The sequence below is a fragment of the Dioscorea cayenensis genome, chromosome 7 (genome assembly GCF_009730915.1).
Source record: "Dioscorea cayenensis subsp. rotundata cultivar TDr96_F1 chromosome 7, TDr96_F1_v2_PseudoChromosome.rev07_lg8_w22 25.fasta, whole genome shotgun sequence".
In the NCBI taxonomy this organism is placed as follows: domain Eukaryota; kingdom Viridiplantae; phylum Streptophyta; class Magnoliopsida; order Dioscoreales; family Dioscoreaceae; genus Dioscorea; species Dioscorea cayenensis.
Window position 1 is genome coordinate 10501720 of NC_052477.1, and position 17065 is coordinate 10518784.

The 17065-nt window shown below is 43.0% G+C and overlaps 2 non-coding genes across 2 annotated transcripts; one reads left to right on the forward strand and one right to left on the reverse strand.

The window, feature by feature from the left end:
* Positions 1-4543: 4543 nt before the first annotated feature.
* On the reverse strand, positions 4544-4650 carry LOC120265991. Its single transcript, XR_005537835.1, has one exon. It is a non-coding gene; the product is annotated as a small nucleolar RNA R71 (small nucleolar RNA).
* An 11620-nt stretch (positions 4651-16270) lies between these two features.
* Positions 16271-16377, forward strand: LOC120266186. Its single transcript, XR_005538028.1, has one exon. It is a non-coding gene; the product is annotated as a small nucleolar RNA R71 (small nucleolar RNA).
* Positions 16378-17065: the final 688 nt, after the last annotated feature.

The following is a 17065-nucleotide window of genomic DNA, read 5'->3' on the forward strand; positions in this document are numbered from 1 at the left end:
CCACTCACAAATCTGAATTCATTGATTACATCTGAAAATTCTATCATGGACAGTTGGAAATATTTGAGATAGGAGGATGATTTGAATCAAGATGAAGCTTTGACTCCGGATGAGACTTGGGACATGGAAGGATATGAGAGCTACAAAGTTTATATACAGAAACCATATGATCATCATGATATTGATATACCACAAAGTGAAGGAACAAGCCTTTTCAAATGCTCCTATTCTTGTTGAAACTCATGACGTGCAAGGAAGTGAATGGTGTAATGATTATATTCAGAATTTGATGAAGACACTTCACGCACTATATGAGTCTCATGAGAATGTAGTTAATTCAGATCAATTGAGTTGGAGCAAACATCATTAGATTGATGTCCCACAAGTGGAGGAATAGATGCTTGTAGAGAAGAGACCACCCCCGGATGAAGTACATCGAGAGTGGATCACATCAATTTTGGAGCATGCACTACCAACCATTGTAGCCGGAGAGCATTGGGAAAAGAAAAAAATTTGAAGAGGTTGAAGACACATACGTAATTGACTTTGAACAAGTTACCTATTTTGACATGGATGAATGGGTTTATAGGAAGAGATCACTTCAAGGAATTAATTTAAGTCTTGCAAAGAGGTTGAAGCAATCTTTACACCTTCCTTCTACGAAATTGAACAGCTCGTGTCTCTTGTTGTTCCCTTAGAGGCCTAAGTGTCAATTGATGAAATATTTATCATTAAAGACAACTCAAGTGATGAGGCATAAGGAGGTTGATCTTGGAAGAATGAGGAATATGAACTATGAAGACAACCCCTTTTGCCTTGCTTCATATTTTGGAGTTTGACGAAGTGGTTCTCAAGGAATTCACCGGGAAGCTTACACACTTCTCATTCTTTAGAATTGACTCTATGAGCTATAGTCGGAGGGAACATTTTTGTTTTCAAGCTGAAAAATTTGATGAAGAAGCAAAATCCAAGTCCTCGAAACAAAAAGCTTCTTGTATGCTTAATGAACTCATCTTTGGCAAGAAGAAGATGTTGGGGATTCAAGAATTTGTGGGTAAGAAAAAGAAGCCATTCATTAACCCACATGTGCATGCACTGATCTTGGATAATTCCCAACCCAAATTGTTCCCTTGGAGACCTAAATCAATTTGGTTGAAGCCTCTTACATGTATCTCTCCACAACAAGTAAGTTTGTACTTTAATGGAAGTAGCTATGCACTAGTAGCCAGGAAGAACACACTCTCTTCAAGCCTCCTTGAGGTAAGTAATAAGGTATGTCAAGCTAGTGACGTTAAACAAGCGCTTCTTGGGAGGCAACCCAAGGTTTGGTTGTTTTTGCCCTTCTTGTTTCTTAAGTTTAGTGTAGTTGCTTGCTTTGAGCTCTTGAATAATTTGGTAGTGCTCTTACTCAATTTAGGGTTTGATCCTTGGTATTTTTGCTTCTATTCATTGCATATTTGTTTTGTAAATTGTTTGGGCTACATGCCTTGGTGATGGAAGTTTTGCAAAATTGAGAAAATACAGTTCTAATGGATTTCCAGGATGGACACGGGATGGACACAATTTCCATTCACCTGGCATGATCATGTCACGACTGTTTTGAATTTTCATTACCCTTCTAAGATATTAATTGGGTTTAGCACACTCGAGGACATGATCGTGTTCAACCCTGATTTCTTGCATTTGTGGATTAATTTCTATAGTTTTAATGCAGGATATCACACCAAGGTTGATAGCCATATTAACGATTCATGAGCATCACCAATCTTTCTTTTAGTAGTGTTCTTCTTTCATTTCTTATTTTCCTTTTCTTGAGCTTCACTTGTGCCCCTTTTGTTTGTAGGATGTGAGCCATATGAAAACAAGGAACATACATCTTGAGAGCGGCCACATCACTCCCTGCATTCAGGAAACCCCCTAAAACTTCTTCCCAAATTTATTTGTTCTTGATTCATTTCATCATGCATGCATTTGTAGATTGAGGGCAATGTACTGTTTAAGTGTGGGGGAGGGTCATAAGTGCTTGTGCGATATGAATGCGAAGCGTTCATTCCTTATGTTGAGCATTACTTTTCTTAGGTTTTTATATTAATATGTGTGTTTTTATGTTACTTTTATGCAGGTAGGGTTGTGAGGCCGAGTATGAAGGAAATAGGCCAATGTGGATCATAATGCACCTATTTTGGAGGAGATCTTGCTAAGGTTCAAACGCGAAGACATAGGACAGGTGTGAGATGCTAGAGTTTGTGCCAACCTCCTCGCATTCGAGTGAGCACATCCATTTGGAGGGGCACAAAGGCAGTCACACTCGAGCACTCCATCTTATGCATATAAGAACAAGAGCTCCACCAACATGTATATCATTGAAGAAGCAAGTGATTTACAACGTGAACGTGTGCCCATTTGCGTTACCCCGATGAAAGTATGGAATTGGGAAGACTGTAGCAGAAAACCGTAGCAAGTACTGTAGCAGCACTGTTCACAGCCGGCCGAGAATTCAGAGAAACAGAAAATCCACACGGGCGTGTGGAAATTATCCACGCCCGTGTGGAAATTCCGCACGGGCGCGTGTAGCGTCCACGCCCATGGAGTTGCCCGATTCCAGCCCTATTTAAAGCCGATCCAGCCCCGATTTTGGTATTCATTTCTCCATCTTTTGCCCAACATGCGAGAGGGCTTCGGCTAGGGTTTTGAGGGGTATTGGCTAGGTTTTTGGAGAGGTTCTATGGCTCTGACATCACGCGTCGTTTGGAAGAAGGTTATTGGGAGAGCTTTCGTCGGCATCGATACAGCGAGGTGTATCCTAGGCCGGACAAAGGATCCCTTGCGACGAGTAGAGGACTCTCCACAAGTCCATCGACACGACCATTGAGGAGGTTTCTTTATGGATTCATTGCTTTTACATTCAATTTCTTTGATTGTACTTAGCTCCATGGAGAGCTAAACCCCTAGTGGGTACTTGGGTGATTGTGAACCCTAGGATGTATTCGTTTCATTGAACTTCTTTATTATGCTTTTAATAAATTGATGTTTATTGTGAGTTCCAACCTTGAATGCTTGATTGTATGAACATTTCCCCTAGAGTGACACTAGGGTTGAGAGTTTTTGTTGGTAATCTTGTGAGTGAGTGACACACCACGAGCGTTAGACAAAGCTAGGTTGGAGAGGGTTGAGAGGGTGAGTCGAGAGGTACAGGAGCGTCCCCTTTCCCCTCCGACGTGATAGATTCTACCTCTGTTCCTTGAGTTCTTTGCGGCCATAATAAAGTGAATGGTCTAAGGGATGAACCTCCACTGGGGCCTAGTTGCGCGTGCAATGGAGTGAATCATTGAGGGGATCTTAGTATCTAGGGCTTAATTGTGGCTAGGGACCTTCCGCTTGGACCAAAGGGTTAGGTCTATAATTAGGAAGCAATTTATCTCTTGGAATCCCTAGAGCTCATTGCAACTTTATTCGAGTGCGAGGTTGAGAGGTTATTTAATCTCTCCTCCGGGCCATGAATAGAGTTAGGCAAAGTTGACCTTAGATTTGGGACTATGTATGCAAGGATTTCCATGACTCACCATTGCATTGATTAGGAAGCATAATAGAGAGTTCTTGCACTTGAAGCAAGTATCCTAGGTTAAGCATTATCCGAGTACCCCATTCTTTATCGATTGCCTTACCCTCTTCTTACTTTTCCTCTTTCACTTGTTGTTTTTATTGTTGAGAATTGAATCAATTTCACATTTATCACTATTGATATTCCACATAGCTAAGAATCAAATTAAGTATTTCCACTCCCTACTCCCTGTGGATTCGACCCAGCTCACCCGGGATTATTACTTCGACAAGCCCGTGCACTTGCGGGATATAAGCAAGGGGTCTTGTCAAGTTTTTGGCGCCATTACCGGGGAGTAGGCGTTAAGAGATACTTTGCACTTTGTTTCTTAGTTATTTCACCACACATTCTATTCCATATCTTCTTATCCTATCATTTTTCTGATTTTCTTTTTCTTTTTCTTTGGTACAGCTCCAGGTTATGACCCGAGGGAATCCATCAATATTGATTGAAAGAGACCCTGTGCTTGAACGTACACTTCGAAGGAAAGGGAAAGAACCTGTACAAGAACAGCCTAATCCAGCTGATTTGGAAGTAGAAGGATCTGAAAACATGGCAGAACAAAATGAGCAACAACGATCACTATCCAATTATGCCAGACCTTAAGTGTTGGGGACATAATCGAGTATTGTCCGTTCCCCAATTACAGCTCAGAACTTCGAGCTAAAGTCGGCATTCATCCATATGCTGCAGCAGTCCACACAATTCAACTGTTTGGCCGATGAGGATCCAAACAGTCACACAAAGAGCTTCCTCGAGGTGTGCGACATGCTGAAGATAAATGGTGTGATGGATGATGCCATCAAATTGAGAGCTTTCCCATTTTCCTTAAAGGGGAAAGCAAAGCAGTGGCTACACTCATTACCTAAAGCATCAATCACTACATGGGAGGAGATGGTAGAAGCTTTTCTAGCCCGTTATTTACCTCCCAGAAAATCAGCAAAGCTTAGGAATAAGATCTCATCCTTTATGCAGTTAGAATTGGAGTCTCTATTTGAGACATGGGAAAGGTTCAAGGAACTCCTGCGAAAGTGTCCGCAACACGGATTCCCGGAGTGAATGATTGTTCAAACCTTCTACAATGGTTTAAACCCGAGTACAAGGCAACTCTTGGATGCGGCAGCAGGAGGTACCTTAGGTTGCAAGACCCCCGATGAGGCTCGTCAATTGATTAAGGAAATGGGGTTAAATAGCTACCAGTGGAACGCTAGGTAGAAGAAAAAGGTGGCCGGTCTCTATGAAATTGATGCGGTAACTTCATTGGCGGCCCAAGTGGAGAGTTTGAGTAAGAAGCTAGATTTTATAGCTTCGAATAGAGTTGTGGCCATGACCAATTGCACCGGTTGTGGTGGAGGACATGCTCCCACGGATTGCCCAATCGTCATTGGTGATGTTTCTTAAGTTGAGAACGTTGACTTTGTAGGTAATGGAATGAGACCTCAAGGGAATCCATACACCAACACCTACAATTCAGGTTGGAAGAATCATCCCAACTTTTCAAGGAGTAATCAAGGACCACAGAAGACCATGGGGCCATCGGGTTTCCAACAACAACAACAAGCCCCTCAAGTGGAAAACATAATTTCAGGCTTGGAAACCCGGATGACGGATTTGGAGAAGCACTTGGCTAGATTTGTTCAATCGGCAAATACAAGGTTTGAATCAGTCTAGGCTACACTTCGCAATCACACAACCTCCTTGCACAATCTTGAAAATCAGGTGGGGCAAATTGCAAATGTCTCTCTCCGAAAGGCCACATGGAAGTTTACCAAGCAACACGGAAACCAATCCTAGAGAACATATGAAAGCGATCACTTTGAGAAGTGGTGGTGAGGTTGAAGGGAAGGCTTCCGAGTGAGATGCCGAAAGAACATGCACCCGAGGTTGTAGAGGTTGAGAAGGGAGCAAACAAAGAGAAAGAGGTGGCACCCCCACCTTTCAAGCCAAGAATCCCTTATCCCTCTAGATTGAAGAATGACCAAGGGGATGAACAGTATAAGAAGTTCCTGAGTTTGTTCAAGCAACTCCACATCAACATTCCTTTTGTTGAGGTATTGACTCAAATGCCTAAGTATGAGAAGTTCCTGAAAGACCTATTGACCAACAAGAGGAAATTGGAGGAGAGTGCTTCAGTTGTGCTTGATGCTTCATGCTCGGCGGCATTGGAAAAGAACATATCGAACAAGAAGAAAGACCCCGGAAGCTTCATCATTCCGTGTAACATCGGCAACTTAGGTGAGGAAATGGCATTGGCGGATTCAGGGGCAAGCATCAATGTTATGCCATATACTTTCTTCCAAAAGCTAGGCTTGGGTGAGCCTAGGCCTACTCGAATGACTTTACAATTGGCGGACCGAACGGTGCGACATCCGAGAGGCATCATTGAAGAAGTGCTTGTCAAGGTGGACAAGTACATTTTTCCGAATGACTTTGTAGTGCTAGATATCAATGAGGATGCAGATGTACCCTTGATACTTGGAAGACCGTTCTTGCGGACTTCCAAAGCATTGATTGACATGGACGGCGGGGAGCTCACATTGAGAGTTGGAGATGATAAGCTCACATACCGCCTTCTTGAAGCCATATGGCATTCTCTCGATTTTGATGATACTCTATACTTTCTAGCCACTACTGATGAAATTGTTGATGAATATATGCAGGAAATGTTCAACCCGGATCCATATGAAGGTTTGTTCAACCAAGAGGAGAGCAATGAAGAAGTAATGATGCTTGGTTCGACGGGAGAAGAAACATCTACCCCGGGGATCTTGAAGAAGGTGCTCCGGAAAATGAAGAGGGCTCGGAGACACCACCGAAAATGCTCCAAGATTGTTGGAGATGTACATGAGCCAAGGAAGTTGGACGAACCATTGCTAGGTGGTCCGAAGCCCGAGAGTACACCCTCTACCCTCAAAAGACTTTGCTCATCATGCTTTCAAGCCATGGGTAAGAGGGCAACCTTCATTTATGAACCTCGTGAGGTAAGAAAGATACGTCAAGCTTAGTGACATTAAACAAGCGCTTCTTGGGAGGCAACCCAAGTGTTTACTGTTTTCTTACCTTTTAGTTTAGTTTGTTTTCATGAATAAACTGTTAAGTGTTGGTGTTTCAATTTTTAAATGCTTGTGCTGCAATTTTTATTATGGGTTTTCAAATTCATCGTGTGTTTTATGAAGAATTGGTGAAGGTTGGTCGTTTGAGTTCTATTTCATGTTTTTATCTGGTAGATTTTGCATACTAGGGCAAGCTCTGAGTGTGTAAACATGTTTAGAATATTTCTGCAGAGCCTGCAAGTTTTTTCTAAGTCATCCAGAGAAAACACACGGGCGTGTGAAATTTCTGCACCCCCGTGGATGTGTACTGTGAGCTCATCCAGACAGGGCACAGGGGCGTGCGGCTGCCCCTGTGGATGACCATGCGAGTGGTACACGCCCGTGGGTAATTTCCGCACGGGAGTGTGAATTCCTCCAGAGTTGGGCAGATTTTTCCGAGAACACACAGGGGTGTGGACTCCCCCCTGTGGGCGACCTTGTGAACCACACACGGGCGTGGGTAATTTCCGCACGCCCGTGCGATACTCTGCAGGTTGTCCCCTCCATCCCATGAAAACACAGGGGCGTGCGGTTGCCCCTGTGAGTTGGGCATGTGAATGTCCACGCCCGTGGGGAATTTCAGAACGGGCGTACGTAAGACTTGATATTTTTTTCGGATGTCCAGGGAAGCCACAGGAGCGTGCATCTGCCCCTGTGGCTCGGGCGCAAGGGCGTGGGTAATTTCCGCATGCCCGTGTGAGAGCAGTCAGAGTCAAAGGAGCATTTTCCCGAGAAAGCACAGGGACGTGTGTATGCCCATTTGGCACTCTCGAAGTGAGGCGCACGGGTGTGGGTAATTACCATACGCCCGTGGGGATACACAGAATTCCAAGAGATGCGATTTTCTCCTTAAAAACCTAGTGATTCATCTCATTCTTCATCTTCAGTCGCCGGAAAACGCTTTTCGATCATCTTTTCGATCCTTCATCGCTGTGTGGAGGAATTTTCTTCGCAAATCTTACCGAATTTCATAAGTTTTCATATTCATCTCTTCGATAACCTTTTTATCCTCTTTTCTTCGCCAATTATGGTTTTTCACAGATTGAATACGTTTAAATGCAAATTTTCATGCATGATGGATGTGTAGTGAGCATTTAGAAGTGGTTTTAAATTGAATTGTTAAGATTTATTGTGCACCCGTGTGTGAGTTTCAAGCTCTGCAGATCCACACGGACGTGGGTAATTTCCACAGGCCCATGTGGAATTCTACAGTATATTGCTTCTGAGATTTTTGATTGTTTTCTTCTTTTGCATTATAGATATGCCACCTCACGCTAAGAAGAAGGAAGTAAAGTGCCTCAGACTCACCTCACCCGAGCTGATACATGTGGAATTCTCGAGCCCCGAGCATCAGGCTGGCTTCGAGAGACTTTCAGCACTTGGGTTTGGTCAGACTTGCTTTGCGGATGTACAGGTGCTTCGACATATTCAGCAGGGTGACAAGGTAATTAATGAGATTGATGAGATGCTGGCAGTGGGAAGCTGGAGGAGGCTGCTGACGATTAGTGAGCCTGCTTACCGCGCACTTACGCTAGAGGTTTTAGCATCCTTTGAGCTTCGATTGCTGCATGGGAGAGGCGACACTACAGAGGCGATACAGTTTCGGGCATTCGGACATTCATTCTCCATGAGCGTCACTGAGTTTTCGATTAGGACGGGCCTGTACGATGTCGCTTAAACAGGTACCGTGGAGTATGGCCAACTACGAGTAGATTTTCTAGTGTCAGTCACTCCATATCATGCGTACAGGATTTTGTGTGGGCGTGGGGAATATGAACCGGGATTGTCGAAGGCCTCTAGTTTGTCCCAGTTCAGCTACAGATACGTACATGCAGTCATCAGCAGGTCCGTGACAGGTCGAGCAGATAACACAGCCGCGTTGACCAGGCTGGATCTGCTTTTCTTATACTCCATGGCCCGCAATGTACCACTTCACTTAGGGTGCATTCTAGCAGATGTTTTGCAGTACCAGCGTAATTCGACGAGAGTGGGTCTACTATTTACTGACCCTTATATCACCAGACTCATTCTGGGAATGGGTTTGGGCGACACTCTACGTGGTGCTGAGAGGACAGTTGTGCCCACTCCTCTTGCGTTCGATACGATCAGGATGATGGGGTTGGTACGGAGGTTTGGGCCAGGGGTTTATATTCTCACTACAGGTACCGCTGAGACCACCAGGAGAGAAGGAGATACTGCGGGCAGTGTCCAGCAGACTTCTCCATCTTCTGTAGCACCGGGTACTTGAGCCTATGACCGTATTGAGAGGCTGGAGACTGATGTTAGAGAGATTTGGACTGCTATAGCGGAGCTCTGGGCTATGCTGACGGCTTAGTACACAGATCTTATGGCCCGATTCGACTTCCTTCGAGATCTCCTGAGACCCAGACCGTCAGTTCCCCCAGCACCTCCATCCTCGATCCCAGCACCGGAGGACCCACTATATGCTTCCACTTCAGCAGCAGCAGCAGCGGAGCCGAAGAGCAACTCTGACACTTGATTTTTCTTTTACTTTCATGCATTTTACTTTATTTTATTTTCTTGTTTTTAGACTTGTTCACTCAGAAAGGATTTTTCCTTCTGAGTTTATGTTCTGTTGCATTTATCGAGTTGTATTCATTGCTTCATCTTTTATACACTCGAGTTATTTTTGTTTTTCTTGAGCTTCACTGAACCCCTTCGTGTATGCGTGCAGATGGTCTTTTCATCTTGGGAATTGAGACTTAGTCATGGGCACGGCCAAGGTGCTTCGGCACTTGACCGTGTGAGCTTCCCAACCCATTCGAACACTACTCCCTACGAATTAGCTTCATCAAACGCAATACTAGGAGTCAGGGGAGTATTGTTTTGATTGCTTCTCCCACATCTATTTTGAATGATATATTTTGAGTGAGCTTGCATGAGTACATTGAGGACAATGTACATCTTAAGTGTGGGGGGGAGTTTCATAATGCGCACATCTTTTCTATTGTTCTTGATTGATATATGCTCACATAGCCAATGGCGGTTCACCTTAATTGCAATGATTATATTCTTAAGTCTAGCAGAATTGTTAACATTGAATGTTTTCATGCTCTAGTTCTTGCTTGAATTTTTAGAAATTTTTGCCCGATTTACACTTAGTGCACTACTCACTCTTTGAACTCTATTGGAAACTCATGTTCGATGTTAAAGGGACTAGTTAGGTTTACTTATTTTGCTAAATTTTGAAAAAAAAAATTGGAAAATGAAAAGAAGGAACAAAATAGTTTTATTGTTTATTTGTGTTTGTTGGGTGGAAAGAGCTACCACCTATGAAGTATGAAGCTACTCTCACAAGTCGGATACTAGTTATACCCTAATGAGAGAAAGAGATATATCATAGGATGAGTGAAAGCTACCACTCGGGTAGAAAGAGCTACCACCTCGAAAAGTGTGAAAGCCACCTTAGCGGCCGCTTTGAAAAGGGCTACCTTAGAGGATGTGTGAAGCTACTACCATATTTTAAAAATTTTATCACTTTTGTAGATAAATAAGTCCCTTGTACTTAGAACTTTGAGGAGTATAACTTGGGTTGTTTTGAGTGAGTTCACACACTTACACGAAATTCGGGTTTGTTGTCCCTTTTTATTCAAGTTTTTAGCTAGAGCATTGATTTTTCGTATTTAGTGTTAAAATTTTCCTTACTTGTAGAATACTTTCTTTGTATACCTCGGTGAACCTAAGGCCAAGCATTTTCAACATTTTCTTCATTAATGCACAGAATTTTTTAATGTTAGCTTGAGGACAAGCAAAAGCTTAAGTGTGGGGGAGTTTAATAAGTGCTTGTGCGATATGAATGTGAAGCGTTCATTCCTTATGTTGAGCATTACTTTTCTCAGGTTTTTACATTAATATGTGTGTTTTTATGTTACTTTTATGCAGGTAGGGTTGTGAGGCCGAGTATGAAGGAAATAGGCCAATGTGGATCATAATGCACCTATTTTGGAGGAGATCTTGCTAAGGTTCAAACGCGAAGACATAGGACAGGTGTGAGATGCTAGAGTGTGTGCCAACCTCCTCGCATTCGAGTGAGCACATCCATTTGGAGGGGCACAAAGGCAGTCACACTTGAGCACTCCGTCTTATGCATATAAGAACAAGAGCTCCACCAACATGTATATCATTGAAGAAGCAAGTGATTTACGACGTGAACGTGTGCCCGTTTGCGTTACCCCGATGAAAGTATGGAATTGGGAAGACTGTAGCAGAGACTGTAGCAAGTACTGCAGTAGCACTGTTCACAGACGGCTGAGAAATCAGAGAAACAGAGAATCCACACGGGCGTGTGGAAATCATCCACGCCCGTGTGGAAATTCCGCACGGGCGCTGCGTAGCGCCCACGCCTGTGGAGTTGCATGATTCCGACTCTATTTAAAGCCGATTCAACCCCGATTTTTTTGTATTATTTTTCTCCATCTTTTTCCCCAACTTGCGAGAGGGCTTTCGCTAGGGTTTTTGACGGGTATTGGCTAGGTTTTTTTAGAGAGGTTCTATGGCTCGACATCGTGCGTCATTTGGAAGAAGGTTATTGGGAGAGCTTTCGTCGGCATCGATCCGGGCGAGGTGTATCCTAGGGACGGACAAAAGGATCCCTTGCGACGAGTAGAGGACTCTCCACAAGACCATCGACCATCGACATGACCATTGAGGAGGTTTCTTTATGGATTCATTGCTTTTACATTCGATTTCTTTGATTGTACTTAGCTCCATGGAGAGCTAAACCCCTAGTGGGTACTTGGGTGATTGTGAACCCCGGGGATGTATTCGTTTCATTGAACTTTTTTTATTATGCTTTTCAATAAATTGATGTTTATTGTGAGTTCCAACCTTGAATGCTTGATTGTATGAACATTTCCCCTAGAGTGACACTAGGGTTGAGAGTTCTTGTTGGTAACCTTGTGAGTGAGTGACACACCACGAGCATTAGACAAAAGCTAGGTTGGAGAGGGTTGAGAGGGTGAGTCGAGAGGTGCAGGGAGCATCCCCTTTCCCTCCGACGTGATAGATTCTACCTCCGCTCCTTGAGTTCTTTGCGGCCATAATAGAGTGAATGGTCTAAGGGATGAACCTCGGTCGAGGGCCTAGTTAGCATGCAATGGAGTGAAGTGTCGAGGGGATCTTAGTATCTAGGGCTTAATTGTGGCTAGAGACCTTCCACTTGGACCAAAGGGTTAGGTCTATAATTAGGAAGCGATTTATCTCTTGGAATCCCTATAGCTCATTCCACCTTTATTCGAGTGCGAGGTTGAGAGGTTATTTAATCTCTCCTCCGGGACATGAATAGAGTTAGGCATAGTTGACCTTAGATTTGGAACTATGTATGTAAGGATTTCCACGACTCACCATTGCATTGATTAGGAAGCATAATAGAGAGTTCTTGCACTTGAAGCCATTATACTAGTTGAAGCATCATCCGAGTACCCCATCTTTATCGATTGCCTTACCTCCTACTTACTTTTGCTCTTTTACTTGTTGCTTTTAATTGTTGAGAATAGAATCATTATCATTGTTGATACTTCACATATCTAAGAAGCGAATTAAGTGTCTTTACTCCCTACTCCCTGTGGATTCGACCCCGCTCACCCGGGATTATTACTTCGACAAACCCGTGCACTTGCGGGATATACGCAAGGGGACCTTGTCAGAGGGTTTTACTATTGTACTTATTGCGATGTGGCATGACTTAGGATGATCTATGATCTTATTTTATGGAATTTCTACGTGAAAGGGGACACTAGTGTGCTTGTGTGTTAGTGTATTTGTATTGAACTTATTTGTTAGCTTCACTCTTATCTAGGAAACCTTTTCTTTTCTCAGCTTACCCGATTTGTGGAGCCACTTATATTTAGGAGTGAACTTTAGCTCAATGACATGGTTTATTGTGTAAAATAAATAAATAAATAAATAAACCCCGGAAAGTTGGATTCCTTGTGGGATGCCCTCTTGGTTCTTTGTAAATACTTTGTAAAATGATGGTAGAAAGAGCTATCACCTTAGAAGTGTGAAAGCCGCTCTTGAGTAGTCAAATTTTGGGCATTACAAGTGTACATTTGATGACCTACTGAGAGAAAGGGCTACCTCTAGGGTGTTTGAAGCTATTACCCACTTAGTATAGTATGAAATAAGGTCATTGTTAGCTATGTTGATCCAACATTGCATGGGGCACATAAATTAGGGTAATCTCACACACACACACTCGGGGAGTACAAGGTGAGAGTGAAACTTATCATTTTTGATCAGGTGAACACACACTAATAACTGGTTTCCTATTCCACTTTTGAAATTCCTATATTACTGAGATCAAAGGTCATGCACTCATCTACTTTCTTATGTGTTGATGTGTTTTGCTTGAGGACAAGCAAATGTTCAAGTGTGGGGTATTTGATGAGTTCAATTCATATATACATTTCCATATCCTTGTCATGTATTTATCATGTATTCAAGCATTTATTTATTGTGATTTGGTGCTACTTTGGGTATGATAGTATATTTGTGCAGGAAAATAGATCCTTGTGCAAAAGAGCAGGATTCGGCGCAATTACAGTGCGAAAAAATGACAATCTATAGAGCTCTTAGGCCTGACACGGTCTCGACACGACCGTGCGCATTCCACTAATTAGTCCAGGCGATTTGTGAAAATCAGTATTATAGCAAAATTATTGTAGCTGATTTTACTGTAGCACATGTTTGGAGAAGGGATACGGTCTGTATGCTGCTACCATGATCGTGTTGAGACTGACACCATAGTGTCACAGGGTGTGTCAAGCCTGAAAATTTGCTTTTTGGTGATTTTGCTTTTCAGTGATTTTGGGTGGATTGAGACTCCCATGTCCAGGGCGTGTCCTGCCTGGAATCCGCGTTTTAAATCAGATCTAGGACATTCTTGGGTGATTCATCACTCCATCCTTCATCCTTCTTCTTGTAGGTGGCTGCCATGGTCTTTGACACGTCTGAATATGTGTGTACATCGCAAGTGCATGGGTGTCGAAGTAATAATCCTAGGTGAGTGGGTATCGTATCCACAGAGAGTAGGGAATAAAGACACTTAAATTGTTTCTTAACTAATGTGGAATATGAATAGTGATATGTGTGACAAGATTAAATTCTCAAGAGTAAAAACAACAAGAAAGAAAGCACAAGTAAAGGAGAAGATAAGGCAATTGATAAAGATGGGGTACCTGGGTATTGTTCAACCTAGGGCATTCGTTTCAAGTGCAAGAAACCTCTATTATGCTTCCTAATTAATGTAATAGTGAGTCATGGAAATCCATAATTGCATAGTCCCAAATCTAAGGTCAACCATGCCTAATTCTATACATGTGCCGGAAGAGAAATCCAACAATCTCAACACCTCGCACTTGCATAGAATTGCAATGAGCTCCAGGGACTCTAAATGATAAACCCTATTCCTATGTATAGACCAAAACCCTTTGGTCTAGGTGAAAGATCCCTAGCCACAATTAAGCCCTAGATGCTAAAATCACTTCAACACTTCACTCCGTTGCACTAGCAACTAAGCCCCAGCGGAAGGTCATCCCTTAGCCCATTCACTCTACTATAGCTGCAAAGAACTCTTGGAACGTGGAGGTAGGATATATCATACAAGAGGGGAAAGGGGACGCTCTGCTATCTCTCGACTCACCCTCTCAATCCTCTTCAATCTAGCTTTGTCTAACTCTCATGGTGTATCACTCACTCACAAGAGTTACCAAAAAAAACTCTCAACCCTAGTGTCACTCTAGGGGAGAATTCATACAATCAAGCATAAAATATTGGAACTCACAATAAACATCAATTAATTGAAAGAATAATAAAGAGATTCAATGAAACGAATACATCCATAGAGCTAGATGCAATCAATCAAATTGAATATAAAAATAAAGCACCCATAGAAAACCCCCTCGTTAGTCATGGCGATGGTCTTTTGGAGAGTCCTCTACTTGTCGCAAGGGTTCCTTTGTCCAGCCTAGGATACACCACTCTGGATCGATGCCGATAAAAGCTCTCCCACTAACCTTCTTCCAAACGGCGCGCGATGTCAGAGCCGTAGAACCTCTCCAAAGCCCTAGCCAATACCTCTCAAAACCCTAGCCGAAGCTGATAAGTGCTTGAGTAGACATATTTTTATATATGTTTTACATGCATTGATCATCATTTTTACTATGGTTTATGTCTCATATTGTGTATTTGGTGTTCTTTTATTCATATAGGTCGTGAATGCCTTGAAGAGTAAAAAGGAAGCAAATATAGGCTATAAAGACACAATGTTAGGAGTTCTTGTTCAATTCAAGGACCAAGATAAGAGAGGAGTTCATAAACGTGGAGATGCGTGCCAACTTCCAAGAAGATTGAAGTCAATTCACTAGTTGGAAGGGCAAAAAGGTAGCCACATCTTCATATTCCTTCTCTTTGTGAAGATTGCACGACCTCTCAAAGATACATCGATGAAGAAAAGTTTTATAGCCTACCACATGGACGTGTGCCCCGGACATGTAGCCTCAAGAGAAGAGTGTTTGGACCGCGTTTTGTGAAAAGTAATGCAGCAATTTTACTATAGCATTTTCACTGTAGCAAAATTACTGTCCACGCACGCGCGTGGAAATTCCTGCAGCCCATGCGGCCATGTGGAAAATCCACACGGCCGCGTGAGAGGGATAAGGGATCCTTGGCTTGAAAGATGGAGGTGCCACCTCCTTCTCTTTGCTTCTTCCCTCTTTAACCTCTATAATCTCTAGTACATGTTCATTTGGCTTCTCACCCGGAAGCCTACCGTCGACCTCACGACTACTTCTCAAAGTGATGGCCTTCACATGCTCTCTAGGGTTGGTCTCGATATTGCTCAACAAACTTCCATGTGGCCTTTCCGATAAGGACTTCACAATCTGCCCCACTTGATTTTCAAGATTATGTAAGGAGGTGTTATGGCTGCGAGGTGTACCCTCAACTGATTCAAACCTTGTATTTGACGATTGCACAAACCTAGTTAAGGCCTTTTCCAAATCTGTCATTCGGGTCTCCAAACCTGAAACTTTGTTTTCCACATTTGGGCCTTGTTGTTGGAAACCCGGTGGCCCCATGGCCTTTTGTGGACCTTTGGTTGCTCCACGAGAAATTGGGATGATTCTTCCAACTGGTATTATAGGTGTTGTTGTATGGGTTTCCCTTGAGTCCTCATGCTATTACCTACAAAATTGACATTCTCAACCGAAGATACATAACTAATAGATATCGAGTAATCAGAGGGAGCATGTCCTCCACCACACCCAGTGCAAGTAATCATGGCCGCTACTCTATTCGAAGTTAGAAGATCTAACTTCTTACTCAATGATTCCATTTGAGCCGCCGATGAAGTCACTGCTTCTATCTCATGGAGGCCGGCCACCTTTTTCTTCTTCTGGCATTCCATTGGTAGCTGTTTAATCCCATTTCTTCAATTAATTGATGGGCATCACCGGGGGTCTTGCTACCTAATGTATCTCCTGCTGCCGCTTCCAAGAGTTACCTTGTACTCAGATTCAGACCATTGTAAAAGGTCTGAACAATCATCCACTCTGAGAATCCGTGTTGTGGGCACTTTCTTAAGAGCTCCTTGAACCTTTCCCACGTCTCAAATAGAGACTCCAATTCCACTTGTACAGAGGATGAGATCTCATTCCGAAGCTTTGCAGATTTTCCGGGAGGGAAATAACGCCCAAGAAAAGCTTCTACCATCTCCTCCCATGTGGTAATTGATGCTGTAGGTAATAAGTGTAGCCACTGCTTTGCTCTCCCTTTCAAGGAAAATGGGAAGGCCCTCAACTTGATGGCATCATCCATTACCCCATTTATCTTCATCATATCACACACCTCAAGAAAGTTCTATATATGACTGTTTGGATTCTCATCGGCCAAACCATTGAACTGCGCGGATTGCAGCAATATATGGATGAATGCTGGCTTCAGCTCGAAGTTCTGAGTTGTAATTGGGGGACGCACAATGTTCAATAGGGTTTATACTGAAGGTCCGGCATAATCGGATAATGTCTGCTGCTACTCATTCTGTTCTACCATGTTTTCAGATTCTTCTACTTCCAAATCAGCTAGATTGGACTGTTCTTGCACAGGTTCTTTCCCTTTTCTACTAAGTGTACGTTCAAGTTCGGGATCTCCTTCAATCAGTATGGAGGGATTCCCTCGGGTCATAACCTGGAGCTGCACCAAAAAAAAGGAAACAAAAATCACAATGATGATAGAATAAGAAAATATGAAATAGAATGAATAAATGAATACCTAAGAAAAACAAAGTGCAAAGTATCTCTAAACGCCTACTCCCCGGCAACGGCACCAAAAACTTGACACGTCCGAATATGCG